General features: G+C 44.4%; 1 protein-coding gene and 1 long non-coding RNA gene across 2 annotated transcripts in view; both read left to right on the top strand.

The window, feature by feature from the left end:
* KCNQ3 (potassium voltage-gated channel subfamily Q member 3) overlaps positions 1–16,205 on the top strand; it is a 161,400-nt gene that overhangs the window by 64,091 nt on the left and 81,104 nt on the right. The gene's annotated exons all lie outside the window — the stretch shown is intronic.
* The window catches only part of LOC309539677, a 36,907-nt gene that overhangs the window by 9,924 nt on the left and 10,778 nt on the right, over positions 1–16,205 (top strand). The gene's annotated exons all lie outside the window — the stretch shown is intronic.

Genomic DNA, 16,205 nt, shown 5'->3' with positions numbered 1-16,205 from the left:
GTGAGGTGAGTGAGGCTGAGAGACTTCAGAGAAGTGTGACTGGCCCAAGGTCACCCAGCAGCTGCATGTGGAGGAGCGGGGAAGCGAACCCGGTTCACCAGGTTACGAGACTACCGCTCTTAACCACTACACCACACTGGTGCAGTGTGACCTGCTGCAAATGAGATGCATAGCCAGACAGCTTTTTCTGGCAGTGTTCCTGAGCAATGGGCAAAAGGCTGCTCTTCTAGCTGAATTTTGGGGAAATCACTTGAAGCATCCCTTGTGTTGAGCTATTTCAATTGCTTTTGTTTGATTTGCTCATTGCAAACAGCCGAAGGTCTGTAAATTTTTATAATAATAAACCTGATTTGGAATGGGGGTTGAATAGTTTCGATTGCAACTGCACACACACACACACACACACACACACAGCCTTGCCACTGTAAAAGGACATGATTAGGTTTGAGAAAACACAGGAGAATCCATATCCAAGTTCTGTTGCAAAATGTTTTTAATTCAATTTTTAGTCATTAAGTCTGACAAGATGAATTCCAGCTGTGTAGCTATTGAATAAGCATCTTGGAGAGACGGATTGAGAGACGTTCAAGCCCATGCATCATGGAGTGACAGATTTCCCCTCCAAGTTGCAGTCCATGGATGAAGGGGCAAATTGCCTTTAATGTACTGTGCACACAAGTACAATATTTCACCTTGACGTAAACTCTGCTTTATGTCATTGGGGGCCATGCCGTTGCATTGGACAAAGGGGAAAGATGCCGTTGCCCCAAGTTTGGCATGGCTTGGTCCTTGATGAAGGACAATGGACCCAAGTGGGTTATTGGACTACTTACTCTTTGTGAACAGCCACTTACACATCTGCATCAGCCATGTCTACTTGCAGTGAGAGAGGGGATTTTGCTTGGAAGTCAGGCTGACTTGGTTCAACGTACTCCCAAGTGTGCTTAGGATTTAGCCTTTGATTGCTTATCCCAGCCTGAATGTGGAGGGCACTGCAGAAGGAGAGCTTAGTTACCGCTGGATAACTCAGTTGGTTAGACTGCTGTGCTGATAGCATCAAGGTTGCAGGTTCAATCTGTGGGAATGTTCAGGGATGCAGGAGAGGATATGTGGTGAGAGCCAGTGTGGTGTAGTGGTTAAGAGCGGTAGTCACGTAATCTGGGAAACCGGGTTCGTGTCTCCGCTCCTTCACATGCAGCTGCTGGGTGACCTTGGGCCAGTCACACTTCTGTGAAGTCTCTCAGCCCCACTCACCTCACAGAGTGTTTGTTGTGGGGGAGGAAGGGAAAGGAGAATGTTAGCCGCTTTGAGACTCCTGAAGGGGAGTGAAAGGCGGGATATCAAATCCAAACTCTTCTTCTTCTTCTATATATTGTCTGATAATACCCTTTCCAACTTGTGTTAACAAGTTCACAATTTAGCAGAGTAACATTCCCCTTTTAAACTTGCAGCGGATGCGTTTGCTCAGGCTCGCTAAAGCCTCTCTAATAACTGTTCTGGTATTTTCCCTTTATTCCCTCATAAAAGATAAGACACGACAAAGTCTTCTATAAAAGTATAAAAAGGTTTACTCACACATCATTCTGTTCACAATAGGATCCCAGAAGGCAGACTTAGCTTAGAAAAGTAACATATACCTGGAAACTATCTCATAAGGAGACAGTCCCTTTGTCCTCTCTTGGCTGGAGCATCTTTGGCTAAGCAGATGTTGCTTCTTCGGTGCATGTAGTCAAAGAGAGAGAGAGAGTGCTGCCCTGCCCTGTGCTTTTGTCATTACCTGCACAGGTGAGGCCACACCCACCTCTAATCACATGCAGAGGAAGTCTGTCCCAGCCCAGAAGGAAACAGGAAGTTTATCTGCTGGCTGGACATTCCTCCCCATGTGTAAACATGTTCACTCTAGGAATGTTGTACTTGACTGCTCTTGTGTTTCACATCCCATACAATCCCCATTCAGGACAGCTGCACACCCCTGCATTGCAGGGAATTGGACCAGGGGCGTAGGAAAGGGGGCAGTGGGGCGGACTACCCCAGGTACCCTCACTGAGGGGGGTGACATTCGGTGTGCTGCCTACTCGTGACTCCCAAGCCTACCCCGAGCTGTCGGGGTAAGGGGGGAGCTGCACCGCATTGCCGGCAGCATTCCCCCCTTCCCCCTTCATTTTGACAGCTTGGGGGAGGCTTGGGAGTCGCGGGCAGGTGGCGTGCTGAATGTCCGCCATGGGCAGCTTGCTTTGCCCCCATGGGTGACTTGCTCTGCCCCCATGGGCAGCTGCAGGGCGCGCGCGCCACTCCAGGTACCTGAGTGGCTATCCCACACCTGGGAGGGCACCTTCCATGCCATGCCTCCCTCGGGAGTGTGCCCACCCTGGACAGCGTGGGCATATGCTCTGTTGCTGGGTTGGACTAGACGATCCTCAGGGTCCCTTTCAACTCTATGATTTATTTATTTTTTAAAAAACTATTTTTATTATAAATTTTATTAGTAATTTCCACACAACAACACGAAAAATATCGAAAAATAACAATACACAAAGTACACACCCTGGAAGAATCCTGCGAACTGTAGTATACCTATCACAGAGCTGTAATTTCCATTTAAGAAATTGCTGCTACCTGGATTCTTGGTGTGTGTGTGTTTTAAATGTTCTTTAAACATCTGATGTGTATGCAGCTGAAGGCTCTCATCCCATTGTCACCTGTATTCATTTGCCTTTGTCTGCAGGGAACTCGAGATGGGGGAGAAATCCGATTCTGTTTGCATTGTAAGGCAAATTACCTAATTTGCACTTCCTGAAACAATACAGCAAGAGTGAGGAACCTTATTCGCCCAGATCTTTATCGGTCCCACTCCACAGGCCAACTCTGATAGTTAGGTGGGGCAACCCACCTGTTGCCCTCATGATGTCATTATGGCATCACATGATTGACAGGTGGCGTATCCCACCCACGGGTCAAAATCCTTTTTCGTGGTGTTCCGGAAATTGGGAAACACAGTGCAAGGGCCAGTGCCAGGCCTATTCTTTGCAAGCTGGTTCATGCTGCTCCCTTGAACCTCCAGTTTCAAAGAAACAGCACAAAGCCCTTTGCAAGCCACTCTGGGCTTCTCCCTTCAATTTTCTGTTCTGGAGGTTACAGGGAGCAGCAAAAAACAGTTTGTGTTGGGGCTGCTTCACAGAGCAGTGCTGGGAGTGAGAAGTCGTTTCAACTGAATGAAAACTGCTTTCCCCTCTTTGAGGAAGGCACATTCCTGCAGGCCATCAGCTGATCTGCTGTTGGGAGAACGTCTTGCTCCGCCAGAAGAGAGCCAGTGTGGTGTAGTGGTTAAGAGAGGTAGTCTCGTAATCTGGGGAACCGGGTTCGCGTCTCTGCTCCTCCACCTGCAGCTGCTGGGTGACCTTGGGCTAGTCAAACTTCTCTGACATCTCTCAGCCCTACTCACCTCACAGAGTGTTTGTTGTGGGGGAGGAAGGGAAAGGAGAATGTTAGCCGCTTTGAGACTCCTTAAAGGGAGTTAAAGGCGGGATATCAAATCCAAACTCTCTTACTAGGAAGCCCATATTTGTATGACTTCAGGTGTAGGGTGTGTCCTCCTCAAAACAGTCTCATAACCTGCAAGTTCCCCACCACTGCAACGCACAGACAAAAATGCAGCCACTCTCCTCAATTTGCACTTCTCTGAATTTTGCAAAGTAGTTCTCCAGACAAGTAATACGTTCAGAATGCATATGCTAGGTAAAGTGTGAATGAACTTCCATGGGGCCTTTTAGAAGAAAAATGGAATTTGCAGACTGATGTGGAAAACTGGATATCTGAATTGAAGAGTGGGGAAAATGAGAAACCAAAATTGAGAGATTCTCCTGTTCCTTTGGGGAACCTTCTTGTCAAAGCAAACAAAGAGCAGCTGAAACCTCTAATCAAGTATAATGTCCCTTTATGCGATAAAATTTATAGGGTTAATGTGGCTGGATAAATGTAGATTTGCTTTTCTCATTCTACCCTCCCTACATTAATTTCAGGCATTATTCTTACTAGATTGAGGGGGAAAGTAGCCTAGCGAATGAGACAGAAAGAGTGATCTTTCTAACTTTCCTTATTTAACAGCAAATGCAGAGAAACTTGTCCTTTTAGTAGCCATTTGTAACATATGGTGGAACAAGACTCCTATTTTTATGTTGCTTCTGGACAATGGTGATAAATCACTGCCTTTCATTTGCGTTCGTTCCTGCCCCCCCCCCCTGTTCACCCTGAAAGCTCTGGATGGCACAAACTGCTTTAAATAATGTATTCTTTGCACCCGCCCCGTTGGAGAACACAGGCTTACTCATACTCATAGCTAAAATGCTTCAGTGCCTCAGCAAGCCTGAAACTGTGGAGGTTCCTCAGTTGCTTAACCCCCCACACACACTAATTTAGTGTTTATAACACAGAAAGGAGAAAGTGCCAGGTTTGAGTTGTTAGGTATTGAGGGATCCTCCAGATGACCTGTTTATCGCGTATCCATCTTCATTTGCTTACACGGAGGTTAGACAGTGGCTCAATAGATCATTTGTTTGCAGGAAGGTTATATGGCAATGAGTAGGGACGTGGGTGGCTCTGTGGTCTAAACCACTGAGCCTCTTGGGCTTGCCGATCAGAAGGTCGGCGGTTTGAATCCCGCGATTGGGTGAGCTCCCGTTGTTCAGTATCAGCTCCTGCCAACCTAGCAGTTTGAAAGCATGTCAAAGTGCAAGTAGATAAATAGGTACCACTCCAGCGGGAAGGTAAATGGCATTTCTGTGCGCTGCTCTGGTTTCCCCAGAAGCAGTTTAGTCATGCTGGCCACATGACCTGGAAAAACTGTCTGTGGACAAACGTCAGCTCCCTCGGCCAGTAAAGCAAGATGAGCGCTGCAACCCCAGAGTCGTTCGCGACTGGACTTAACTGTCAGGGGTCCTTTACCTTTACCTTTTATGCCTCCTGAATTACTTGCATGGTGTTTATATGCCTTCCCATGGATTATTTTTTCCTCCCCTACTTTTGAGTGCATTTCCATGTCTCTTTCCTAAGTGCCAAAATTCTGGTGGGGTTTTTGTTTTAAAGCAGATTGGTTTATTTTGTTTATAAAATTTGTCCGTTGCTTTATCTGGCCAAAGGCAACCCAAAGTGTCTTACAACCAAGCAACCAAAACAAACTACACCCCACCCTGAGACATTAAATCCGGGGTGGGGGGGGGGCGAAATACATTAAAAGCATCCCACCCATTTTTAAAAGGGTGCAGATAGTTAAAGACCAAAGTACTGGTTATAGAAGAAAGTCTTTCCTGGTGACTAGAGATATGTAATGAAGGTGTCAGGAGAGTTTCCCTGGGGAAAGCATTCCACAAGTGGGGAACCAGTACAAAAACGGTCTGTTATCATGCTGACACCCACTTCACATGACGAAGGGCCTCAGATTTTGATCTCAGGGTGCAGGCCAGCTTATGTTTAGCATTCTCTCATTCCCTCTGTTTCCTACTTGTGTCTTCCTCTTTATGAGGGCAACTGGGGTGTGATGGCCTGGGACTTGGGCTCAGACTCGGAACCACAGGAGTCTCAGTCCGCACCGGATCCTCTGCCTCAGGCGGCATCTGAATCGAGTCTGAGGCCTGATTCTGAAGAGCCCCAGTCTGCACAGGTTCCCCTGCAACAAGCACCAGCTGGGCCGAGTCAAGGGCCTGAGCCTGCCCTGGCTCCAGATCCGGGGATTACCTCGTTGCCTTCAGCTGGGCCATCACTTACAGCTGCTCCACTACCGGCTTGGTCAAGGGAGGCTGAGGCAGCCCCTGGGTCTAGTAACCCACCGACGTCTCCTGAGCTGCAGAGACTGAGGTCTGAGAGAAGGAGAGACCTGAGTACTTGCAGGAGGAGAGCTCGCCTTTGGGCGAGACAGGGAGGTGAGTCACCGGGGGATCAGGACTGCCCGTTACCCTGACAAAGATAAAAGGCTGCCGGACTCCGTGCCAGTTGTCTTCAGTTGTCTTTTAAAAGTAAAATAGTTGTTTATTCCCTTGATATCTGCTTGGAGGGCATTCCACAGGGCAGGCACCACTGCCGAGAAGTCCCTCTGCCTGGTTCACTTCTCATAGTGAGGGAACCTCCAGAAGGCCCTCAGTGCTGGACCTCAGTGTCCGGACTGGATGATGGGAGTGTATACAGCACCAAGGCCATTTAGGGCTTTAAAGGTCAGCACCAACACTTTGAATTGTGCTCGGAAACGTACTGGGAGCCAATGGAGATCTTTCAGGACCGGTGTTATATGGTCTCAGTGGCCACTCCCAGTCACCAGTCTAGCTGCCGCATTCTGGATTAATTGCAGTTTCCGAGTCACCTTCAAAGGTAGCCCCACGTAGAGCGCATTCCAGTAGTCCAAGAGGGAGATAACTAGACTACTGCATATTGTTGAACTCGATATGAGGCAGCTCCTAGACTGGGGAACTAGATGAGCCTTGGATCTAAACCAGCAAGGAAGTACTTATGCGTGGGACTTGCCAACCTTCTGAGTCAGATCCTGTGTGTCAAACTTGCATTTTGTCGCTCGAACATGAGGCAGGCATGTGTTCAGCATTTCTCCATTCCCTCCCTTTCCTGCAACAGCAAGAAGGAGGGAAGTGACATGCAATGTCTCCCAGAGGCCCTCCCCACCGGAAATGACTATCAGTGCCAGCCTATCTGCATGCAATACATGAGATACCTTCAGTGTGATGTTTCTCTGTTGCTAATCTGCTAAATAAGAAACAGCAAATGTGCGAAGTGTCCCATTGCACCTTTGGGACTAACAGATTTATAAGCCACAGTCTGCTTCGTCAGAAGCATTTGCATATTTTGATTAGAAATGCGAGAACTATTCAGTGCGAAGACATGCCATGCGGCTCGGTTGTGAATATACAGACACACAGACACACACACACACAGGGTTTCACATCATGCAAATGAAGTCTCCTGTGTTTGGTGGTTCTGCCTCTGAAAAGCAGCGAGGAAATGAAGCTGCGTTGAGCCAATCCCATGAGCAACATCTCTATTAATAAGACCTGTTTTGAATTCTGTTCCGTCTCTGCTATTGCTGCAGCCTCCAGTGGGGTTTTGAGCCCCATCAGGGAGAAGGAAAATACCCCTGATGGCATTTCTAGGGAAGGGCAGTTGCTTTGTGGTATAGAACATGAAGTTCGATTCCCGGCATCTCCAGGTAGGCTGTGGAAATTCGTCTCTTGAAATAAATGAATAAATAAATAAATGAATGAATAAATAAATAAAAATTATTTGTACCCCGTCCTCACCTGCCGGAGCCGGGCTTAAGGCGGCTAACATCATAAAACTAACACAGTACAGTGGTACCTCGGGTTACATACGCTTCAGGTTACAGACTCCGTTAACCCAGAAATAGTACCTCGGGTTAAGAACTTTTCTTCAGGATGAGAACAGAAATCGCACAGTGGCGGCAGCGGGAGGCCCCATTAGCTAAAGTGGTAGCTCAGGTTAAGAACAGTTTCAGGTTAAGAACGGACCTCCAGAACGAATTAAGTTCTTAACCACTGTTAAGGTACCGGTACAGGTACCACTGTATACAAAGAACACAAAAACAGCCAATCAATTAATTAAAATACAACTTAAAATTAGTTCAGAGCAAATTAAAATATGAACAGATGGCAGTCCATGGGTAACAGTGAGAGTGGTTAATATTCTCCAGGGCCAGCTGTTACCACTGGTCTTATAAAGGACCTGTGAGAGTGCTAGGAGGCGTCTTTAATGCTTGTTGTTATACAGAAAGAGAAGAATCAGACTGAACCCCGACCAAAGGCCTGGTGGAACAGCTCTGTCTCGCAGGCCCTGTGGAAAGATATCAAATCCCGCAGGACCCTGGTCTTTTGTGGGAGAGTGTTCCACCAAGTCGGGGCCACGGTTGAAAACCCAGATGGCTGCTGTTGTTAGTCAGTGGAGACAGGACCAAGCTGAATGGACTGCTCAGTAGGCCAAAATGTATAAGACAAGAACTAATGAATGCTGAAAATGTAAAGAAAAGGAAGGTATATTTTACCACATGTGGTGGACTTGTAAATGTTTGATGTTTTAGTATGTTTTGATATATGCTGTGAGCCACCAGATGGGCAGGGTATAAATATTATTATTATTATTATTATTATTATTATTATTATTATTATTATTATTATGCAGGTCATGATGGTAATTCGTTGGCTGGTTGAACTGGGGAGACTTTATACATTGCTGCCAGATGCAAAGGTGGATGCAAATTGACTCTGTTCTGCTGAAAAGTCAGAACTGTCTTCCCTTGATTTCCTCCCAACTCTTGGTTATTGTTCGGGTGTGTAAAAAAATAGCTGTTCCCATCATTCCTAACTGAAAAGACCATTGTTTGGGGAAGTGTCCTGAGCAGGCAGCACATTTGCCAGCGTTATAAATGGATCCCCAAAAGAAAATCGAGTGCACAAGAGCGGAGGGGGAAGCCTGCCACAACTTGACTGCATGCGCAATGCTCAAAGGTGATTCGGATTTACGTCGCTCTTTTTAAATGGGGCCTGTGTGATGTTCAGCAGGGATCCATATCTATACTGCTTTTGGATGAGGACACATGATATGTGATTGCAGATAAGCATGCATGCATTCACCACTTTGGTCCAGCTGTCTTTGGCAAAAAACCCTACAGTGGTACCTCGGGTTAAGAACTTAATTTGTTCTGGAGGTCTGTTCTTAACCTGAAACTGTTCTTAACCCGAAGTACCACTTTAGCTAATGGGGCCTCTCACTGTCACCGCCACGTGATTTCTGTTCTCATCCTGAAGCAAAGTTCTTAACCCGAGGTATTATTTCTGGGTTAGCGGAGTCTGTAACCTGAAGCATCTGTAACCAGAAGCGTATGTAACCCTAGGTACATACCTGCTTTTTCAGGCAAAGTCTCCTATTCTTGTAATGCCAGTCTGTGCAACAGCGGAAATAGCAGCACAAGAAGGTTAGCCTTGCCTGCTTTCTGTCCCTTGTCATCTGCATGCCTGGAGAGTAGTTATTTGACTAGTCTCTATTAAGCAGATTAGACTAACGCTTTAAAGTAATTATCTGAAGATTTCAACACTGCGGCTTGCTCTGCAATTGGATGAACATGCACTGTATTTCCATTGAATGAAGTCTCATTATTTGATTCCTGCTATTACTATTATTATAGCTATTGTTATTATTTTTTATTAATCAATCCAAGTCTTGCAAACCCAAGCAAATGATTTTACACATTTCATTTTGTTTATGAATCGCTTTCCACGAAATGATTCTATGATTCTATGAAACATCCTGAAGCGATTCAACAAAAAAACAACAACCCCAACACCACAATACTGTTCAAATCCAATACAGGGACTATTGCTGACTGAGACAAATGTCTCCACTTAAAAGCCTTGCTGGAAAAGGAAGGGCTTTAAAGTATGTGCTTGTCTGATATATAATGGAAGGAAGGTCCAAAAGGCAGGCAATGCCACACTGAGAGGGCAAAAGTCCAATGCTGGGATGACAAGTCAATAATCACACCAGGGTGGGAAAAGAGAGGATTTATTCAGCCTGCAGTAACAAGGTAGGGGTAGGGCTGCCATATTTCGAAGAGCAAAAAGGAGGACACATTGTCCGACTTCTACTTTTAACTAGGATCGCTGTGATGACTCTCATTTTTAAAAAGAGGATGTGTCCTTTGCCAATTTAGTAGTCAACATTTAAAGAATTAGAGAGATAAATGGTGAAATTTCACACATTTCTTTTTTCCTACCCCCCGCCCCCCCGCTACATTATAATGGAAGATAAAGGTAAAGGGACCGCTGACTGTTAGGTCCAGTCACGGATGACTCTGGGGTTGCGGTGCTCATCTCACTTTACTGGCCGAGTGAGCCGGCGTACAGCTTCCGGGTCATGTGGCCAGCATGACTAAGCTGCTTCTGGCGAACCAGAGCAGCGCACGGAAATGCTGTTTACCTTCCCGCCGGAGTGGTACCTATTTATCTACTTGCACTGGCATGCTTTCGAACTGCAAGGTTGGCAGGAGCAGGGGCCGAGCAACGGGAGCTCACCCCGTCGCGGGGATTCAAACAGCCAACCTTCTGATCGGCAAGTCCTAGGCTCTGTGGTTTAACCCACAGCGCCACCTGTGTACTTATAATGCAAGATAGATCCATGCAATAAATTAAGCATTGTTTGATGGTAAGTGTTGCCCTTCACTTTTGCAAAATGCATCCTTCTACTCTAAAGTGTTCTGTCTCTTTGCTGCAAAATACCAGAGGTAGGCTTGCATTTCAAAGTTATATTGGAAAGGACCTTTGCTGTGCTTGGCTGAGATTCAAAGCCTGGAGGTGGACAATGGGCTGTGTATTTTCTCAAAATTGAAGGCAGTGTGGAAAAAAAGCATTGCTGGCACACGGTGTGTTGTGAATGCTTATCTCACCATCATTTCTGCTGACAACATTTGTTGAGTTTTCTCCCCATGGATCTTCAGAAACGCATGAGAACCTTTTGATTGGAAAGGGGAGAGGGACAAAGAAACGAGTGGGAAATGTTGGCTTTTTCAGATCACGTTACGGGTTGCATTTGGGTGCCATGATAAGCTGTGGTTTGTTATAAGGAGACGAACCTAACCTCTACCCAGACTCACAAGCCTCCTCCTCCCCTCCCTGCCTCCAGTGTGGTTGTGCGGAGTTTGAAAGCTTCACTTCTAATTTCAGTTTAGCATTGCGTCTGTCCCTTAAACTCTGGTAGTCTTGACTATGGTTTGTTTCATAAGTCATAGTTAAAGCTAACCACAGTTTGATGGATTTTAAAAGCATGACAAACCATGGTTAATTGAAAAAAGGGAGTGAAAGCTTCTACTCTTTACAGGAAGGCCAGAGGATAATAATAATAATAATAATAATAATAATAATAATAATAATAATAATAATAATAATTTATAATAATTTATACCCCGTCCACTGGGTGGCTCCCAACAGAATATAAAAAGCACACTAAAACATCAAACATTTAAAACTTCCCTAAAGAGGGCTGCCTTCAGATGTCTTCTAAAAGTCAGATAGTTGTTAATTTCCTTGACATCTGATGGAAGGGCGTTCCACAGGGCAGGTGCCACTACCGAGAAGGCCTGCTGCCCGGTTCCCTGTAACCTCACTTCTCGCAGTGAGGGAACAGCCAGAAGGCCAGGAAGAGCCAGGAAGGGACTAGGTGTTAATCAGTGCTATTTTTTCTAGAAAAATAGGTTCTGGAACTCACCATGAACACCTCCCTCTTTCTCTTAGAATGGCAGTGGTACCCACCTGAGAGGTGCTGGAACACACCTGTGAGTTCCCCCTTGGAAAAAAGTGTTAAACCAGAGGTGAGGAACTTCAAAAGTCCAGGAGCTGAGTGCAGTCCTTTAGGCATCTCTGTCTGGCCCTTGGACCTCTTCCCAGACCATACCCCTTACCAGCTGTTGTAGGGAAATTGAGGTTGGCATTTACAGCCCAACTCCCCATCCCATGAGGTGCGCTATCAGTCAGAGATGCAAAAGGAGGCTATCAAGGAAGCACGGCAAGCTGTTGATCATTATTGGTCTGTTGCAATAGAGTCCACCTCCCTGTGCAAAGAGGTGAACAGGAGCCCAGAACAAAAGCATGTTAGAATTTTTAAACCCTGCCTCGTCACAGAAAGACCTCCCCCAAAATGTCACAGACGCACCACAGCATGCGTTGTACATGTAAATCAGAGTTCATGTTTCTCCAACATATTTACAAGCCTGTCAGTCAAGATGCCTGATAATTCTTGCTAATTGTCCTTCCTGGCTTGTCAGAAGCATCCTTCTGAATTGGTGAATGCCTTGACTCTAGAATCCATTGTCAATAACTTGTTTCATTCATACACAGATACCTGCTCTTTTCACAGTTCACCATGGGCATTCAACAGATACTTGTAATCTGGTTTGCAGAGTGTGAGGGACCTATCTGTTGATAATTCCATTCCACCTTAAGGAACAGACATGTGGAATTGTTGCATGTCACATGTCTGTTTACATTCCAGCACAGTATGCTGGGAACTTTGTGTATAGCTTTCTGTTTTGCTTTGGACACGAAGGAGATCAGACATGTTTCCTTTTGTCCTGATCTACTCTTAATAAAACCTGCTTGTAAATATGCTCACACAGCCTCTCCTGCCACTTCTGTCTGCACAGTATTTTCTCTGCTGGATAATGTGCTCAGTCTTCTAAAGCCTGGGTCACAGTTTAATGCTGCACCAAGGACCAGAGTTCGCCTGGGGCCAGCTGGGGGCCTGCCAATTGCCCCCGTTTCCTTGGGTGCATGCCAACACTATCAGGAATTTCCTGCTTCATGACTTGAGGGTGTCTCGGAGGTTGACTAGGGGCTAAACCTGGCTGCTGTATTGTTCTCTGTACTATTTCAGACACATGGTTTATGCACTTATGGGGCACGGGTGGCGCTGTGGGTTAAACCACAGAGCCTACGACTTGCCGATCAGAAGGTCAGCAGTTCGAATCCTCGTGACGGGGTGAGCTCCCATTGCTCGGTCCCTGCTCCTGCCAACCTAGCAGTTCAAAAGCACGTCAAAGTGCAAGTAGATGAATAGGTACCGCTCTGGCGGGAAGGTAAACGGTGTTTCCGTGTGCTGCTCTGGTTCTCTAGAAGCAGCTTAGTCATGCTGGCCACATGACCCGGAAGCTGTATACCGGCTCCCTCAGCCAATAAAGCGAGATGAGCGCTGCAACCCCAGAGTCGGCCACGACTGGACCTAATGTTCAGGGGTCCCTTTACCTTTACCTATGGGTGTTCACTTTGTGCACCTGTGAATGTGCATTTTATTTAGGACACCTTAGAACTCTTACAGCCTTGCTCCATGCCCTCCTCAAATGGCTTTCAGGCCTCTTTGAACTGTGATAATATTTCTTCCTCTCTTGGATGGATTGTGGAAACGTGTGCATGCGTATGTCTTCTTGACCGTGCATGTCTAAAAACCTCTGCCCCTTACATGGCTCAAATGCAACCTATCTGCCATTGCAGTAGAGAGTGAAATGTTTTGCTGGGAAATGGCCTGGCTTCCAAACCATCACCAGAGCAGCTGGCTTTGTTTTCTCCCCCTGTGGTTCTTTTTTTTTTTATAAAATTTTTATTGGTTTTACAAAGTTTTTAAATAACATACAAACACTTAAAAAGACAAACATACACGTATAGTTTCATACCATATTTTCATAAACCTCTTTTCTTGGACTTCCCCTCCCCCCCTTTCTGCATCCCAATGTCCATAATTTTTAGCAACTCCCAATTGTTACTTCCAACCTCTGTCATCTTAGTCTTCTCTATATTCTGACCTTATATCACTGTATCCCTTTGTCTCTGAAAACCACAACACTTTAACATTCATTAAGTTTATAATAGTCCTTAAGGTAGCTTTTAAATTTTCTCCATTCTTCTTCCACCGTCTCCTTTCGTTGGTCGCGGATTCTGCCTGTCATCTCAGCCAATGTCATATAGTCCATCACTTTCATCTGCCATTCTTCCAGAGTGGGTAGATCTTGTGTCTTCCAATACTTCGCGATGAGTATTCTTGCTGCTGTTGTGGCATACATGAAAAAAGTTCTATCCCCTTTTGACACCAATTGGCCGACAATGCCCAAGAGAAAGGCCTCTGGCTTTTTAGGAAAAGTACATTTAAGTACCTTTTTCATTTCATTATAGATCATTTCCCAGAAAGCCTTAATCTTCGGGCACGTCCACCAGAGGTGATAGAAGGTACCTTCAGTCTCTCTACATTTCCAACATTTATTATCGGGCAAATGGTAAATTTTTGCCAGCTTGACTGGAGTCATGTACCACCTATAAACCATTTTCATAATATTTTCCTTTAGGGCATTACATGCCGTAAATTTAATACCGGTGTTCCATAACCATTCCCAGTCAGCTGACATTATATTGTGCCCAACATCCTGTGCCCACTTGATCATAACCGATTTGACTGTTTCGTCCTGTGTACTCCATTTCAGCAACAAGTTATACATTCTAGATAAAATCTTAGTATTGGGTTCTAACAACTCAGTTTCTAGTTTTGATTTTTCCACCTGGAAGCCAATTTTCCTATCCTGTTTAAAAAACTCCATTATTTGACGGTATTGAAACCAATTTTGTACTTTATGTTTCAATTTCTCATGGCTTTGTAGTTTAAGCTTATCTCCATCCTGTTCCAAAATTTCCCAATACTTCGGCCATCCGACCTCCATATTGAGTTTCTTCACTGCTTTAGCCTCCACTGGTGACACCCATCTAGGGGTTTTGTTTTCCAACAGATCTTTATATCTTATCCAAACATTATATAGTGCTTTCCTAACAATATGATTTTTAAAGGCACTAGTAGCTTTGTCATACCATAAGTATGCATGCCAACCAAAAGCATTGTTAAAACCCTCCAGATCCAAAATGTCCGTATTCTCGAGGAGCATCCATTCTTTCAGCCAGCAAAAAGCTGCTGCCTCATAATACAATTTTAAGTCCGGCAGGGCAAAACCCCCTCTTTCTTTTACATCTGTCAATATTTTAAATTTAATTCTGGGCTTTTTGCCCTGCCAGACAAATTTCGAAATATCTTTCTGCCACCTCTTGAAACATTCCATCTTGTCAAGAATCTGCAAGGTCTGAAACAGAAATAGCATTCTAGGCAATACATTCATTTTAATCACCGCAATTCGGCCTAACATTGACAATTTCAAATTTGACCATATTTCTAGATCTTTTTTGATTTCTGACCAACATTTTTCATAATTGTCCTTATACAAATTCACATTTTTAGATGTCAAATAAACCCCTAGGTATTTCACCTTCTTAACCACTGTCAGCCCTGTCTCTTCTTGGAATTTCTCCTTTTCCATGTCTGTTAAGTTTTTTCCTAAAACTTTGGTTTTTTGTTTATTCAACTTAAATCCAGCTACCTGGCCAAACTGTTGTATTATTTCTAAAACCTTTTTCGTACTAGTGATTGGCTCTTGTAGAGTCAATACTAAGTCATCTGCAAACGCTCTTAACTTGTAATGTTTAGCTCCGACTTGCACTCCTTTAACCTGCTGGTCATTCCTTATCATATTCAGCAACACCTCCAGAACTGAAATAAAAAGTAATGGGGAAATTGGGCACCCCTGTCGTGTTCCTTTTTCTATCTTAAGTTCCTCAGTTACTACGTTGTTTACAATCAATTTAGCCTTTTGTTCAGAATATACTGCAGCCATACCATTCTCAAAACCTTGGCCTACCCCCATCCCATTAAGGTTCTTCATCATAAAGCTCCAAGAAATATTATCAAAGGCTTTCTCCGCATCCACAAAAATCAATACTGCTTTAGTGTTTATATTCACCTCTAGCTTTTCCAAAATGTCTATTACATTCCTTACATTGTCTGCCAGGTGTCTTTTAGGGAGAAAGCCTGCTTGGTTCTTATGAATCCTTTCCATCAACACTCTTTTAAATCTTTTTGCCAAAATATCTGCAAAAATTTTATAATCCACATTAAGTAGTGATATTGGGTGGTAGTTCTTCAGTTGAGTCTTTTCAGTCTCTGTCTTTGGTATGAGTGAAATATATGCTTCTTTCCACGATTCAGGTGCCTTCTTTCCCTCAAGGATCTCATTACAAACTTCTTTTAATGGTTGAGTCAACCATTCCTTCAACGATTTGTAATATCTAGAAGTCAGTCCATCAGGTCCTGGAGATTTGCCCAGTTGCATGTTCTGAATGGCGGCCTCTATCTCTTGTTCTGTTATTCTCTGGTTCAGATCCATCTTACTTTGATGAGAGATTTTTTGTAATCCATATTTATCAAGGAATTTGTCTATATCTTCTTCATTTTGCGAACCTTGGGTATATAGCTTTTTAAAATAACTCAAAAAACAGTTTCTAATTTCATTAGGTTTGGATATATTCTTTCCATCCACTTCTAGGCTTGTAACCGTATTCAATTTCTGCCTTTTCTTCAATTGCCATGCCAGAAGTTTGCCACATTTATTTGCTGATTCAAATGTCTTTTGTTTCATTTGTTTTATCTTCCATTCAATCTCTTGGTTCATCAATTCCATATATTGTGTTTGATATAACTTGATCTCTCTTAGAATCTCCTGGGACTTTGGTTTTGTTCTTAATTTTTTCTCTCCTTCCTTTATCTTTTCCAAAATCTTTTCT

The sequence above is a fragment of the Podarcis vaucheri genome, assembly GCF_965113315.1.
Source record: "Podarcis vaucheri genome assembly, chromosome: 8".
NCBI lineage: Eukaryota > Metazoa > Chordata > Lepidosauria > Squamata > Lacertidae > Podarcis > Podarcis vaucheri.
Note: the sequence above shows the minus strand (reverse complement) of the source record. Positions and strands in the feature narration are given on the sequence as shown.